The 17029-nt window shown below is 34.0% G+C and overlaps 1 pseudogene; it reads right to left on the bottom strand.

Annotated features, from left to right (window-relative positions):
- Positions 1–11793: 11793 nt before the first annotated feature.
- On the bottom strand, positions 11794–11984 carry LOC114219491 (U4 spliceosomal RNA; annotated as a pseudogene).
- Between the last annotated feature and the right edge of the window lie 5045 nt (positions 11985–17029).

Here is a 17029-nt window from a genome sequence, read left to right as displayed (position 1 = left end):
TATGTACTTTTGTTATTATGAATGTTGAGATTATAAAATCTCTTACCTATTTCCTGTTTGTTTAAAGAGTTATCAAATTTCCTCACATGGGTTTCCTTTTTAGAACAAAAGGAAAAACAAAAGAACAAAAAGAAGTTAGACAAAGGGAAAGAGATGGAATGAGAGAAAAGAAGGAAGGAAGGAAGGAAGGGAGGAAGGGAGGAAGGGAGAAAGGGAGGAAGGGAGGAAGGAAGGGAGGTAGGGAGGGAGGGAGGAAGGGAGGAAGGGAGGGAGGAAGGAAGGAAGGAAGGAAGGAAAGAAGGAAGGAAGGAAGGAAGGAAGAAGGAAAGAAAGAGAGGAGAAAAGAGAAGGAGGAAGAAAGGAAGATTGTTCTTACTGAACTGAAAAATTCCTCTTTCAAAATTAGGTTCACTAGTTGTCTTGAATAACACGGAAAAGTTAAGTCTATAATAAATATAATGATTCTACAACTATCTACTATGAAAATCTTTATAGTTCTCCTTAGATTTTGCTTTTTCAAGTTAATAATGATCTTTTCCTTTCCTATCTATCTCTCCATTTATTTCAAAAAAGTTATCTGAAGTGATAGAGAAATGTCCAGTTTCAGCAAATCAGCTATTTTTCTGCTGTGCTATTTTTCAAAAAAGAAAATAAGCTCAAGTATATTTTTAAGAAATATTTGGGTTAATTTATACAAATCCAAATCAATTATCTAAATCTTTTTTTAAAGATTTTATTTATTTGACAGAGAGCAGGAGAGAACAAGCAGGGGGAGCAGCAGAGGGAGAGGAAAAAGCAGGTTCCCTGCTCAGCCTGATGCGGAGCTCGAGCCCAAGACCCCAGGATCATGACTTGAGTCGAAGGCAGTCGCTTAACCAACTGAGCCACCCAGGTGCCCCATCAATTATCTAAATCTTGTAGATATATATATTATATTTATCTAAACCTACTCTTCCTATGAAATTTAATTTCATCTACAATTGTTCTCAGTGGAATATTTTAGGAATAGGCAAGTGATAGAAATAATTATTTATATAATATGCATTATTATAAATTATATATGAAAGGCAAATGCATATAAAAGAATCATAATAAAATAACTTGAGATTCCATGTTTTGTTCATTTCCACAAAGGAAAAACAAAGATATTATTGGTTCAGTTAAAAAACTGATGCGGGCGCCTGGGTGGCTCAGTCGTTAAGCATCTGCCTTCCCCTCGGGTCATGATCCTAGGGTCCTGGGATCGAGCCCCGCACTGGGCTCCCTGCTCAGCAGGAAGCCTGCTTCTCCCTCTCCCACTCCCCCTGCTTGTGTTCCCTCTCTCTCTGTCAAATAAATAAATAAAGTCTTTAAAAAAAAACCAAAAAACTGATGCATTTAGGGGTGCCTGAGTGGTTCAGTTGGTTGAGTTTCTGACTCTTGATCTCAGCTCAGGTCTTGATCTCAGGGTTGTGAGTTCAGGCCCCATGTTGGGCCCTCTATTGGGCATGGAGTCTACTTTAAAAAACAAAACAAAACAAAATTTATGCATTTACTTAAAGAAATTATGTGAGAAGTTTGAGTCAACTTTTGTTATAACTAAGACAGAAAATGATAAGCTTCATACATCCATGTGAAACTCAATCATGATTTCACTATTAACAAACATCCTAAGGCAGTAATGAAGTAAGAGGAGTTTGGTTAATTAAACATGTTAATAGTATTGACAATGGATAAGAAAGTGTGACACTATTTAATTAACATGTTGGTGATTCTCTACAGACCCTGACATATCCACTGATTGCTCTTACCAAAATACTTCATTGAGTATTAATGACATTACTTTCTAATCTATCAATCTACCTAGTGTAGAGTATTATATCAGTGACAACTAAATTTTAGAGATTGCATTTTCTAATATGGGCCATTTCATGAGTGTATGATTTTTTTGTACTTTTTTTTTTTTTTACTTAGTTCATATGACAGAATTGATTTGCAGTACTTTTCTTGTCACTAAATTAAATCTTCCCACCTGAGAAAGAATCAGCAAGAACAGCTACAGTTAATGAATAGCTAATGCTGTTTTCCATGCAATTATCTTGCCTGAAATAACAGGAATTACATACAGCAGTTGATAGGATAATGTATTGGATATTATACTCCCTTTAAAAGGGTTTTATCTTAAATCATACAAAATACATTTTGACAGGACCTTTACATTCCTAATTATCTTAAAAAGAACTTCCTTCTAAAGTTTGTGTTCCTGAAACTATTTCTGTCCGTTCATTTCTCCACATTGTTTTCCATTTGCTTCTCTTTTTATTTTTATTTTATCTGGGTAAAATAGAGAGCAGCACTGCTTAATTTCGTGAAAATTATTAGTTTAAGGAGAATGTGGTCAGCTATAAAAGGTATGCCAACACAAATATCCTATGATTTGTCAAATCCCTTGCCATTAATAATCATTTGCATACATGGACAAGAAAAAATAGTTACCTGATGATAATTATAACAAAACAATCATAAAGGTGGTTTGTATTTATTAGGTTCTTACTAGGGAGGAGACAGTGTTTTAAGTCCTCCACATGTGTGAACTTATTAAAATGAGTAGCTGGCAGTGAATCAGATTTGAGAAAATTTGAACCCGTTTGGCCCTTGTCTGTTCTATTATTTGAGGTCAGTGGGCCAGAAATTACTAATCTGACATAAATTTTTACATTTGAGTAACAGTCTGGGTCAGTTGTCTGATATAATTCAACAATCCATTTAAAGTTAAGGAGAACCATATTGTTTCTCCCAGTTCCAACATTTGTTTTTTTCTATTAATGCTTATGTCAGTGTGACTTGGGGGATGACTCTGAAAACAGAAATACTGTGGTCATCAATGATTTTAGAAAAAAGAGTTGAAAGAGTTAGCTATCTTTTGCTGTCTGTGGATTTTATTCATTCCTAATATTTACAAAGTAATACACATGCAAAACAAGCTTAGGATGCAGAGATGTGTTCTGAACCATGTGGAGCGGGTTTGCTTACATAGCAAGAACTCTCATCTCTTGCTTCCAGCAGTTGAGATTTTATTAATTCCTCAGGCTAATTCAAATATTGATGTTTTTCAGAACCATTCTTTTTGCAGTCAGGGGACAACAGAAGGAAGAAAAGAGAGCACATCAGCAAATCATATACACCCAAAAGAAATATTTGTATCTCAAGCAATAGCTCTGAGCTCCAAAGAGAAAAATTCAGGGGCAAGCATGAAATAATGATTTTTTAAAATCCCAAGGGTTATGTTCTCTTTCTATTCCAGAAGAAAAAAACTATTAATTATAACAAAGATTATAACACAGAGTTAATCAAACTTTCTTTTTATAATGGTACTTATATTTATTAAATTCTAAATGTGTGTTTTTATTATTTTTTAATTTGATTTATCTAATTCCATATGGTTTATTATCACTATAGCCTCCCCTTTTCAACAAATCTGTGAATGCAATTGCCTTCACGATTAATAGTTATTCTTCTCAAGAAGAAAGATAATTTGGGAAATGTTGCAGAATGGAATGGTCTTGCTAATTTTAGTCCAGAATGTTCTTTGAGGTGAAACCCTCCTGGGGAGCCCTCCCGATCCCAGTTATATCTATTTCTTTCCCCATGGTGGAAGATATATATTTTTTTCTGCTTGAGATTTTCATAAAATGGGAAGTCTGCAATGCTGAAGACTTCTGAAGATCACAGTTTAAAAAAAAAATGCATCACAATTTATGCATTCATCGGTTGTGGATACATACATACATATCTGTATATACAGTTAACCAGTGTAGCTCTCTCTGCTAAGGCAGATATTACCGTGGAGCAGTAGACTTCTTTGGTATTTGAGCAGCCTGGCCGCTTCTATTATTCATTTATAAGTGATTTTAGCTAATATGATTAGGGTAAATTATTCAAAGACTCCAGTGAAATTCATCATAAACTCAACAAATCATATTTTCAATTTTTAATTTTTGGGTAAAATAACCATTAGAACATATGTGAGTCTGTTAGTCTGTTACTTGACAGTAGATGCTCACAAAATTAAACACAAAATTATAAAAATTATATACATCATATACACACACACACACATATATATTCTTGATGATGTTGAACTTATTGCTCTTGATTTTAAATGCATTTAGCAGGTGTGCAGTAAGGATAAAGAAATTTATTTCTACTTCCTCTTGCCTTAAGATCCTTTGCTTTCAGATTCTTTTCCTATCCAAAGTACTCAGTGGCATTTGTACGACACATTCACTCCTATGAAAGAAAAAAACATCCAGTGAAATTGTTCCAATTAAGACACTGGTAACAATGAATTTGATGTGCAGAAGAATTTGTCTTCTAAAAAGAGGTTTCTTATGGAAGTTTTAATCCTAAAAAGATCCCATAATGGAAGTATGCCAGATCCTGTGTCATCTTTTCACTAGAGGTATTTTAGAGGATGGCCTGACCTTCAGTTGTAATAAGAGACTGTTATTATTAAAGTCAATGTTTGCATTGTAAGTTGGAGCTTTGTTTGCATGAAAGCAAGTGATTCCAGGAAGAAATAATTTTATGTGTGTAGGCAATTAAGTCTTAATAAGAAAAGAGAATCCTCTTAGTTATGTAACCACTTAAGTCAATCTGGCCCCAAAAGAATTTTCAGTTTTATTCCCTTGGGTGCAGTGTGGACTAGGGAATAAAGCAAGATACTTAAATGTTAAATGGGCCTCAGGCTCTGTCATCTAATGACATTTAACTCAGGACAACTCATGTAGTGTTTCTGAGATTTTGTTTCCTTACTTTTCTGCAAATTACCAAATCTAATAACCACCCTTTTCTCACACAACTTGGCTTCTCCCCACACTTTGCTTTGTTGAATGGTCCCTCTTTCTTGAAACTGTATTTTTCTTCCCTTGTTTGTTGTCTCTTCTCTTTCCATTTTCATCTTCAATCTCTATAGTTTTTTTTCTCATTTCCTTCAATTTTGGTGTTCCTGACATTTCTTGTTCAGTTTTCTTCTCTTTTCCATCTAACAGCTATCACTAGACCAGAAATGCTTGATTACTTCTTGTGTCATGTGCCTGTATGGCAGTCTTGTGAAACCTATGAACCCTTTGTGAGAATGATTTTTTAATGCATGAAATAAAATACAAAGGGTAATAAAGCAAATAGCTCAAATAAATTCCAAAAAATTTTAAAAATACTTTATTAAGATAAATTAAAAGATTTAGAGATAGGTCTAATCAGTATCATAATTTTAAAATAAGAATAATCAGTAATGCAGAATAATACAGCAACTACAATGTGATATGAAAATGTGACTTATGTTGGGGATAAAGCAGACACTGTTAATACTACTGTGACCTATTGCCTATATTAATAAATTGCAGGAAATGACATTTTTTAAGAGGTTAGTGAAAATAATGATGATTATTTTTTTCTCTTCAAGTTCACAACCCCAAAACTTCTGTATATGGACCCTTTAGCTTAAGATGACCTGCTGGATCCCTTCTTCCCCTCATCCTCTATTTACTCACAGTTCTTATCATAATGCTTTTTAATAAATGATTTATTGTCTTTCTTACTGATATGACTGGAAACTTTTTGAGGGTATCAAACTTTTTGTTTCTTTGACAACTTTGCTAGAGTGTAATCAAATATCTTTGAACAAGTTGAAAAAATTCAATTTTATTCCCTCTCTTCTCTCTCCTGAAATCTAGATCTCCTTAGGCAATGGCTAATAAGATCCATCCATTCCTAGTGTAAGCATGAGGTGTGATGCAGCACAAAAGCTATGACAAAGTCCTAAAGAACCTGCTGGTTGTAATACATTGTTACTAAGACTGTTGATTGGGATTATCTCCCATGTCTACCTTCAACTAAATAAATAAGCCTATTTATGTGTATAGTAAAGCAAATAAGGAAAAGTTAAAATATTCTCACTCAAAGAGAAAGATAAAAGCAAATGAAGCTATTTCTATTTAGCCCTGCTTTATTACATAGGAAATACAACACAAAAGAGACAAAATGGTGGGAAATTCTAGCCAAGCCAAGGCAAATTTAAGCCCAAGTCCCTCCAACTTAAGGGAGAAAAACAGTAAAATGACACAGCTCTGACATTTCTGACAGACATCCCCCTTAACAAAAGCAAGTTATCAAATGCTTAGGTGTGAGATGCCTCAATTTGTTGCCATATGCACAAAGAGCTGTAAGCCCTTGTTGTGAAGTCTCTGAAAGCATAATTCTATCACAGAAATCATGCACTTTGTGATATTCAAAACAAAGTCCACCTGAAAAATCTTCAAGATCAGTTACCAAAAACTTAAATGACCACTCAGTAGTTGTGAAGGCATTAAACATCAAGTAAGGCTTAAGACTGTAGGCTCAAGATTGCAGCTCACATCTGGAATGAAATTTCTCACCCCATTTCTTTTTCTTAAAATTTACAGTGTTGATTATGAGCAATGTGTATGATTCAGAAAAATCAGCCAACTTGGAATTGAAACTTGCACTGCTGGATTCGTTTACAAATAAAATAAAACCAAGGAGAAAAATGGAGACGTGATTATAAAAGATACTAGAATGTGGGAAAGAGATTAAACATTATTAAAATATCATTTCTAGGAATTAGAAACTGTTTTATAATTAATAACCTAACAGCTGCACAAAATGGTAAAACAGAAATTAAAAATTTCATTAATGAACAGGAATAATGAGGTAACATAAGAAGATTGGGCTTGGATTTTTCTACCACTGAAGATTAATAATAAATACGTAAGGTCTATATTCACAATTAAGACACACATTTGATTGTAGAGATAGGTAATTTATAAGTTGTGCAAACACAGTCACCCTGGACTACAATCATGACATGAGCTGGTTGCAATTTTCATTTCACCATCCCTGGAGTCAGACTATTTCCACTACTGTCTATTTCACTATATGTACTGGAGAAAAGAAAATGTGTCCTTCCTAGAGAAAAAAAAATGCAATATAAAAAAATTAAAAAATAATAATCCTAGACAATATTAATCTTTAGCACCATATTGTCAAGTTGGTTGTTAAGAAAGATTAACATCTAAGAGATAGTCTAGTCCTTTGGGAAAGAACTGACAATAAGAAAGAAAGCCTTGGGCGCCTGGGTGGCTCAGATGGTTGAGCGTCTGCCTTCGGCTCAGGTCATGATCTCAGGGTCCTGGGATCGAGTCCCGCATCGGGCTCCCTGCTCCTTGGGAGCCTGCTTCTCCCTCTGCCTCTCTCTCTCTCTCTCTCTGTCTGTCTCTCATGAATTTCTGCCTCTCTCTCTCTCTCTCTGTCTCTCATGAATAAATAAATAAAATCTTGAAAAAAAAAAGAAAGAAAGCCTTGCAGAATGATTTTTTAAAAACAATATTATATGGGTATAGTGATTTATAATGGTTTTATTTTTTTCAAGACTTTAAAAATTGTTTTGTTGGGTTTATATTCTGGATATTAAATATGTGAAATAATATTTTTTAATTTTATTTACATAGCAACAATGTAGAAATTCCTTTTAAGAAATTGTATGTGGTATGTCAGGATTCATTTTAAAAATAAATGTGTCAATTTTATAATATTAAAAAATATAAATTATAGGGCGCCTGGGTGGCTCGGATGGTTGGGCATCTGCCTTCGGCTCAGGTCATGATCCCAGAGTCCTGGGATCGAGTCCCGCATCGGGCTCCCTGCTCCTTGGGAGCCTGTTTCTCCCTCTGCTTCTCTCTCTCTCTCTCCCTCTGTCTCTCATGAATAAATAAATAAATAAAATCTTTAAAAATATATATATATAAATTATAATATACAGTCAGTTTTGTTCCCAAATGTTCAATTACAAATTATCAGTGCCTCTTGACAGGGCTTCCCTAGATGGGTTAACTGTTTCAGGTAGGAACCTCAGCAGGCTCTCTGAGCAAAGAAGGAGCTGGTATTCATTTGAAAGCCAAGGATATACCAGCCACTTTTCATGATGGATCCCATTGTGTCTCACAATCACTGTAAATTAAATTTTTTTATTCATTATTATGTATGTAAAAATTAAATTTAAGATAAATTAAATGATTTAACCAAAAATTTTAATCCAAATCTGTTTGAGTCCAGAATGTACCTTGCATTCTAGTCTATTACATGATGTATTTGGTCCTTATGTCTGAGACATTAATACTTGTCATTTCAACAATATCACTATTTATTGTTGCTTATTTTTTAATTAATTAATTTATTTATTTGACAGAAAGAGAGAGAGAGCACAAGCAGAGGGAGTGGCAGGCAGATGGAGAGGGAGAAGCAGGTTCCCCGCTGAACAGAGAGCCAGATGCAGGGCTCGAACCCAGGACCCTGGGATCATGACCTGAGCTGAAGGCAGACACTTAATTGAGCCACCCAGGCACCCCTTTATTGTTGCTTATTAAGTTTTAATATTTTTGGTAAGCGCTGCCAGAGGGCAGAATAAAATCTTGAACCAACCATAAACAAGACAAAAATTTTTTTCTATAAGTATAAGCAGAAGTGACTGTCAGCAAAATGGAAAAACTTCTATAGTAGAAAATAATTGACAGTGTTGTTTATTTATTTTTAAGAATAATTACAATAGTAACTGACATTTATTAAGCCGATCAGTTTTTATGTGTTAGTGGCTGTCCTAAGGTATACATATATGGTGTATATGTACATGTGTGCATTTGTGTGTGGACATATACTTACATTTTTAAATTAGTCATTTTCACAATCCAATGAGTTATCTATTATTATGCTCATTTAATAGGTCAGGAATCGAAGCACAGAAAGATTAAATGACTTACCCAAGACTATACACCTAGTATCTGATTCAGGAGGCTATGAACCTAAGCAATCTCACTCCAAAATCTGTGATTTTTTTTAAGATTTTATTTATTTATTTGAGAGAGACAATGAATATGAGTGAGGGTTTCGGGGTGGGGAAAGGCAGAGGGAGAAGCAGGCTTCCTGCTAAGCAAGAGCCCCCACACGGGGCTGGATCCCAGGATTTTGAGATCATGACCTGAGCCAAAGGCAGACACTTAACTGACTGAACCAACCAGGCACCCCCCAAATCTATGATTTTAAACACTAAGTAGGATGTCTTAATATTTTGTTGTCTGCAAGTATAGAAGTTTGTCATTTCCTGTTAACAAAATTACTTACTTTTAGGTACATGCAATCTTAGAGTGTAATAGACGAATACCATGGCCACAATAAAATCACATGCACACACACAAGAAAACTTCCATTTCTATCTTCCAGGGAAATAACTACAAAAATGTTCAAGAATCACATCAGAACTTCACTTGGAAAGTGGCCCAGGACAATAAAAAAGTTTTGGGAACTGTGTGGTTCACAAATCAAATAGCAGTGTGAAAATGAGTACGTTGTTTTACTTTTCAGGTTCTCACTTTTTTACTGTAAAATGTGTAATAATATCTATCTTATGGTATTTTGTGAAAGAGAAATAATACATGTAAAAGAATTGCCATTTGGTAGACAAACAATGATGAATACATGCATCGATAAAAGTAACCAGCAGAATTCATTTTTGTTTCCCTTGAAAGTGGAAATACTGTCACACTGGAAATAGGGATTTTAGTTTCCAGCATTGGCTTTTTAACAACAGAGTAGAATATCTACTGTGGACTTTTCCCTGAGGAGAGCCTATAAAATACTGGGAAAGTTATAGGCTCTCTTATAATGGAGAAAGTGAACAAAGAGCCTCAAAAAGCCCTAAATAGAAAATATACCTTCATGTTTTCAGCACATTTTGAATTATAGTAGACCCCAAGGAAAAGAGCATGAATCTATTGAAAGCACGAAGTTAAGACTTTATGACCACTCTGGGTAAAGCTCTATTTGCCCTATATACAATGTAAATATAATCCCACCATTTATTCCATATATTTTAGTTGCTAAAACACAATTGGGATCTCTGGCTCTAAGAGAAATGGGTTTTTGGTAGTAAGAATCTGTATTATCAACTTAAAATAAAATAGCAATTTATCCACGAACCACACATCAGGGAGAAAACTACTGTTCTAAATTATGTAACAGGAGTAAAAAAGTGGTTCTAAGAAGCTTCTAAGTCATCATTCAGAATGAAAGTTTTAAATTTACTTAAATTATCTATAGCTTGTATAGACTTGTAGGATAACAAAATATTTTTAAAGTGCTGATCATGCCCAAAAGTTGTATATATATCCTCAGAAGCATTTGAGTTGGGATATAGAAGAACAATGTGGAGCACTGCTTGCCTCTAAATCTGCCATATTTGTTGTAGAAAAGGAACAGCCATATGGCCTTTATATCAAAATACTGGTCCTTGAAGACCACCATTTGCATTTGCAACTCCTTTTTTAATTTAAAATAAGCAGAGATGGTCTGTGCTTATGTTAATTATCCACAGCTTCCTGAATTAATTTCCTCAGATTCTGATTTTTATAAAAAGAAATAGCATACATTTTTTTATTCTGTTTTTAAAAGAAAGAAGTTGTAGGGCAAGAAAAGAATACACAAAGTTCTAGGGGTGTGACTTTTAGAAAAGCAAATTGATTAACAGAAGAGGTATATAGAGTAAACTGTCATTGGCAAAACTGAGATTCTTGGCATTTAGAAATGCTTTTTACTTTTCATCTATTGCATTGGCAAATTCCAAAATTTTCAACATAGGCTGCTGTTGAGGCTGTGGGGAAAAGACTTGCTGGCAAAAATGCAAAATGGCTCAATCCCTAGTGTAGGAGGTTGGTAATATCTAGAAAAACTACATATACTTTTCCCCTTTGATCCAGCAACCCACTTCTAGGAAACTACCATCAAAATGCAGAAGGACAAATGCACAAGACTATTTGCTGACATACTGATTGTCATAGTGAAAGACTGGACATCACCCAAATATGATAAATATGAAACTGGTGGTTACATTGTGGCAACAATACATAATAGAGTGCTGTATAGCTAAAAAATGGAGTAAGGATATCTCTTGTATAATATTTAAGAATGACCTCCAGGATATATTGGTAAGTTAATAAAAAGCAAAGCTGAGAAAAACAATCATTTATAATTCAGAATTCATCATTCTCAGTTATGTATTTATAAAATTATATAATGTTTTCATAGAATTTTATGAAGTTTTTAATATTTGGGCTGTATCCCTATCATGGCACTGAGAATATTATTTCATAAAGATTTTCCCAGTTTTATTACACAATGCGAATTTAAACTTGAAAAAATAAACTTACGAGATTTATTTTGCATGACTTATACTAAATTCCAAGTACATTTTGCTGGATGTAATAGTCATCTTAAAACTGCATTAAATAGTATTAAATCCAAAGTTCATTGTTTATGTATAAACTTTTTTTTCATTTTACACTTAAATTTTACTTTCCACTGCTATTCACTTAGATTCTATGCTTTATTTCTACCCCATGTGATTATTTCTGATTTTGTAAGGGAATGCCATATACACTGGCAAATTTCATTACATGGACAGCCTTTATGGGAAATTCATTTCACTAGTCTTTTATAATTTTTCAGTTGTTTACAGTGAACCATCGCCTAGTTTGTCCAACCATGTAAATGCTTGTTATTTCTTATTGATTATATGAAGCAGTGTTTTATTGTTTTGGCAAACAACATAGAGAGCCTATAAACCATAATAGACCATGGATTTTTTTCTAAGTTAAGCTCTGTTAACAAATGGAGAATGTATGTATAATTTACGTATATTTTTGGAAATAGTATAGTAATTTTAATAAATTTGACTTTCTTTAATAATCATATAACAGATGCACTAAAATAAACATGCAGCTAACAAATATTTCAAGTTCAGGATTTTTTCAAAGTGTTCTTGGTGTCAGTTTGATTCAGGGGGAAGATAAACAGCAGTTTGTGGAGAGATTTTGAATTAGCAATAATTGCGCCTCGGATAAACCTCATTGGCTATGATACTGCCATTGTGCAAAGCTTGTGGAGAGATTTTGAAAAAAAAATGACATTTTCTTATCTCTGATCAAGCATTCTTCACTGGCTTGCTTCTGGAGTTGTCCACTATCAAGAATAATTCTAAGGAGAATGACATTTACCATGTAAACTTGACCAGGGTAGACCACAAAAGGATGGTCTTCAGGCATACAAAATCCTTATTGTTTATTATGTTGATTAACTGTATTAGATGAGGCAAGCAACTATTCCTTACATATTGTCAAAATCAACAATTAATATTTAATTATCCAAATTATTTTTTCAAATGAATGGTTAAATTCTCTTAAGTTAGCAAATCACTCCAGTTGACTTGTAATTTCCACTTTCCCACTGTACTTTATCTTACATTAACCAGAACTGAATTTTTGATTGCTAGGAAGAAATTTATCTAAGCAACCATAATCACAGCGACACCAATATCCGAAATATTATTTTAAAAGTGTGAGTTGTTCTTTGTTTGAAAAGATGTGCTCCAGCTTTACAGAAGCAAACCACTCAAATATAAATTTCAACTTTGGATGACTCACATAATTAACTCCTAGGGAAAGGAAATGAGTATTATACAGCATGAGACACAAAAATATTTTCTTTCCATTGGGCATTAGTTGTTGTAACCTTTTTGAGTGAACAGTTCCTCTCCCACACTAACACTTGCACATGAAATCTAATTTGCTTTTGCTGACCCAATGGGAGATTTTATTAATTCTAAACTAAGTAACCAAGTCCACTGGTAGCTAGTAATGTACATTTGAAAGAGGTGTGGCTTAGAGAGTACTAAATTCCAGATTTTACCATGAACAACTTTTGTTCTAATCACTGGAACTACCTAGTAGCATGCCTACCAATGTGGTCAACTTGTCAGGAGATGAGGATTATAATTAAATAATACATTACTTCTTCCTGACATATCTCATCAACTCAACAGGATGTTCAGTGTGAGGGTCTTCTGTTAATTCCTTTTTCACTGCAATATAGTTATGTGGGAAATATTACTATAAATCTTTTTGTACCTGAAATATTAATTTTGCCATCCAGAGAATTTTCTCTGGAAAAATAAAAAGTTTAATAAATGCATATCATACTTCTTTTTCACTTCCAGAGATCATTGAGAAGAGCTGGTCTTCCCAAGAATTTGACCCGTCCAACAGTAGAAAAGCATACATTAATTTCAAAGCTTTTGCAAATCTTTGCAAAATAAAATGTGTCCCATCAGAAATTCTGTAGTCTAATGAGACATTTTAATTGGGCTGCATTTCTCACATGTGAGTGACATTTCATATTGTTGGGAAACAGGAAAAAAAAGATAAAAATAACATTTTCTTAAGGTTAAGGAAACCTGGGAATTTGATAAAGAAAAATTTTCTTTAATTCTTTAATGTGAAATCAGACTACTCTATGCTGATTCATATTAATATTTTTCTTTAAAATTTTCATGTGTTTGTATGTGTGTGTGTGTGTGTGTGCGCACGTGCATGTGAACATATACGTTGGGTTTAAAAGTTACCACAGGAAGAGGACAAAGGCTGATCAGCTCTGCATGGTTTTATTGTTGCCTGGGTAGTCCTTACCTTAGAATTTGCTTATGTGAACTTCTTTATCCTTGGATTTTTGGTAGCCAGAAAGAATAAATCATAAAGTGAGAACGATTCTTGTGGGAGTGAATAAACTTTTAAGAGAAGTTCAGAAATATGCCCTGGAATGAGTGAAGAATGAGACTCTTGGAAATTAGGGGAAAAAAGAACAAATCACAAATCTAAGGAGTAGGACTAGAGATCATCCTGAAGCGGGTTTGTCTTCAGTGTACGAGTGGTTTTCCCTTGGACTACTGGAACAGTACATTTACCCCTGGCTTCCAAATTATATCTTTCTATTTCAAAAGTCCCTCTAGTTATCTTTACAATCTTTGTGTTGATAGAATTTTGTATAGCTAACCAAGAGAGTTGGAAAACAAGGTTTGGATGACCTTGTACCACTCTTCCCCAGAAACAAGTGCCCATGGGATGAACATCATGTCAGGTGTACATAAGTCCCAAAACTACAGACAGAGATCAATAAAAAAAATAGTGTCCAAGGCAGAGCTGAGAGAAAAGAAAAGAAGGATATGGTAGAAATAATTACAATACCAGCAACTCTAGTACACTTGAGGCAACTAGTCCATTAAGAGGAATTACTTGTATAAGAAAAATATCACTTGTAGGGGAAGACAGCTATTGTTTTTTTGCACACTGATTGCATACTTGGTGTTGAAACAACTGTGTTTTAGTTTTCTCTCATTAGAAGTCTGATTACAGGATTTATCCACCATAGATACAGTCTCTGTATGAAGAAAGGATGCTGATAGCTCTAATCAATGCAGATTTTTTTCTTTTTTATTACCTTAATTAAAAAGAAAATTATTGTTAAAAAAATGCTAACCATCATCTGAGCTTTCAGTGAGTCATAAACTTTTTGCCAGTAGAGGCTCTTGCTTTGATGTTGATAGCTGCTGATCAATAGGGTAGTGGTCACTGAGAGTTGGGGTAGCTGGGACATTTTACTAAAACAATATGAATGAAGTTTGCCACTGTTGTTTCCTTCTTTCATGAATGATTTCCATGTAGGATGTGATGCTGTTTGATAACAATGCTGACTTTTCCCCTAGACTCTCTCCACTTCCATTATGGTAGTAACCATGAAGCTGCAACCAAAGGTTAATCTCTTCAAGTGCTCATAGTGAATGGAGACTGAGCTGCTTTATTTGTGAAATTAAATTGCCTTCTTTTTTTAAACTCCTTTGCTTATTTTTGTTGTTATCAGATAATGTTTTAGCAAAATGTTGCAATATTGAAATGTCAATATTCATTTATGAAATTCACTGCAATGCTTTAAATGGACCCAAGCAGCATAAAATGATTTGTATGCAAAACACTTAGTGTCTAATCAGAGTCATAAATTTGAGTGAACATTTAATCAATTAGGTTTATGTGATTCACTAGCAGTTTATAAGATTCTGTGATCATACAAAATGCAGAATAAATAATAATACATATATTAAGAATTTTCCAAATTAAACTCACTGAATGAGTTTGTTGCACAAATAATGAACATGCAATTAAAGTAGTGGGACATATTCTACTCCTAAAGGCAATTTAAAAACTGATAAATCATAAGTTGTTTAAAAAATAATAATAAACATTTTTTTTCTAAAAATCTTGCTTTATTATTATTTTACTTTTGTCTGGTAGATACACAGAAGGTACCACTTATATGAAATTTCTTAAATAATATACTCTAAATATGATAGCTTCAAATACAAGAACTATAACTATGCTATGAAATATTCATGTGATTTTACTCATTTTGTGTATGAATTAAATGAAATGTAATATTCCTGATGTGCAAGGGAAATAATTAGAAATCAGCACTCTCAGTTTTCCTTTATAAATAAATAATGATAAACATTTTATTTGATAGGCACTAACAGCAGGATACCAGAGCAGGAACCATTACTTTATCATTCAACATACTCTAATCTTGTGACAAACTTTGGAAGCATGGCTATGTAGATTTTATTAGAATTACTACTGTTTTCAAGCTAAGACACTAAAAAAAGAGCATTTTCAGTGCTTTATACCCTCATCCAACTTCTCTTAGAGTTCTGAGACTCAGACAGGGTTTTATTAGAGGAAGTGGAGGTGAAAATGAGTCCAAGATGTTTCCAAGTCATAGGGAAATTCGTGTAGAGAATTGTGGAGAGGGTACGAAGAGGAGAAAAGGGAGACCCATAAACGTTCTAGTTTTTCTGCTAAGTTTCTTTGTGGCCTTAGAAAGTTCAGCCTCTTGGGCTCAATCTTCTCATCTGTAAAATGATGTGGTACTACTAGTCATTAACAGGATAACTTCAGAGTTGGCTTTTGAATATTGCTACTTTATTTTGTTAAAGATTTTATTTATTTATTTTAGAGAGGGGCAAGGGCAGCGGGACAGGGAGAGACTCTCAAGCAGACGCCCCACCAAGCCAGAGCCCCGACACAGGGCTCGATCTCACAACCCTGAGTACATGACCCGAGCTGAAATCAAGAGTCAGACACTTAACTGACTGAGCCTCCCAAGTGACCCTGAATATTGCTACTTTAATATTCAATATGCAAAAAGCTAAGGAACATAATCAATACAACTTTGTTATATAATCAATTCAGGCACAATAAGAAGAGTCTTAGAAGGAAAATCTGAGATGTGAGGAATGTAATGAATAAAGAATCATCTGGAGGAAAAAGTAAGCTTGTAAAATATATAAAGGACTTAGTTGATGTAAGATAATAAAAATACCTTTACAAATAATGATAATGACAATATCTATAATAATATCAAAAGTTAATTTTGAATTAAAAAAGTCAAAAATACTAGAAAATAATATCAGAACAAGGATGATGAGAGTAAAAGTGTAATAAGATCCTTTATTATTAAGGAGGGGAGTTTAATATTCATTAAATGGAGTTTGTTAAGTTAAGAATGGATGATAAATAGTTTTATTTTATTTTTTTTAAATTTTATTTATTTGACAGAGAGAGAGGAGAGAGGGAACACAAGCAGGGGGAGTGGGAGAGGGAGAAGCAGGCTTCCCGCTGAGCAGGGAGCCTGATGTGGGACTCCATCCTAGGACCCTGGGATTATGGCCTGAGCCGAAGGCAGACACTTAATGACTGAGCCACCCAGGAACCCCGGATGATAAATAGTTTTAAAGAAACTGGTCAGCTGTGTGGAAAAATAAAAATGTGTACCTAATTTTTGTCATGTACTGTTTATCCATAGGGAGGAAATAAAATTAAATCCTAAGTCTTCACATTAAAGATTGAAATGTGAAGGTAAAATGTATTAGCTTCTATTGCTACATTACAAGTCAACACAGTCTTGGCTTAAAACAGTATCCATTTGTGATCTCACAGTTCTATAGGTCAGGAGTCTGGGTAGGCTCAGATAGGGTCTTTGCTTAGGTTCTCTCAAGGTCACAATCAAGTTGTCCAGACTGGGCTCTTGTCTGGAGGCCCAG

This window comes from Eumetopias jubatus, unplaced genomic scaffold (assembly GCF_037043125.1).
Source record: "Eumetopias jubatus isolate StellerSeaLion01/CBP00866 unplaced genomic scaffold, mEumJub1_p1.0 scaffold_1, whole genome shotgun sequence".
NCBI classification, from domain to species: domain Eukaryota; kingdom Metazoa; phylum Chordata; class Mammalia; order Carnivora; family Otariidae; genus Eumetopias; species Eumetopias jubatus.
Note: the sequence above shows the minus strand (reverse complement) of the source record. Positions and strands in the feature narration are given on the sequence as shown.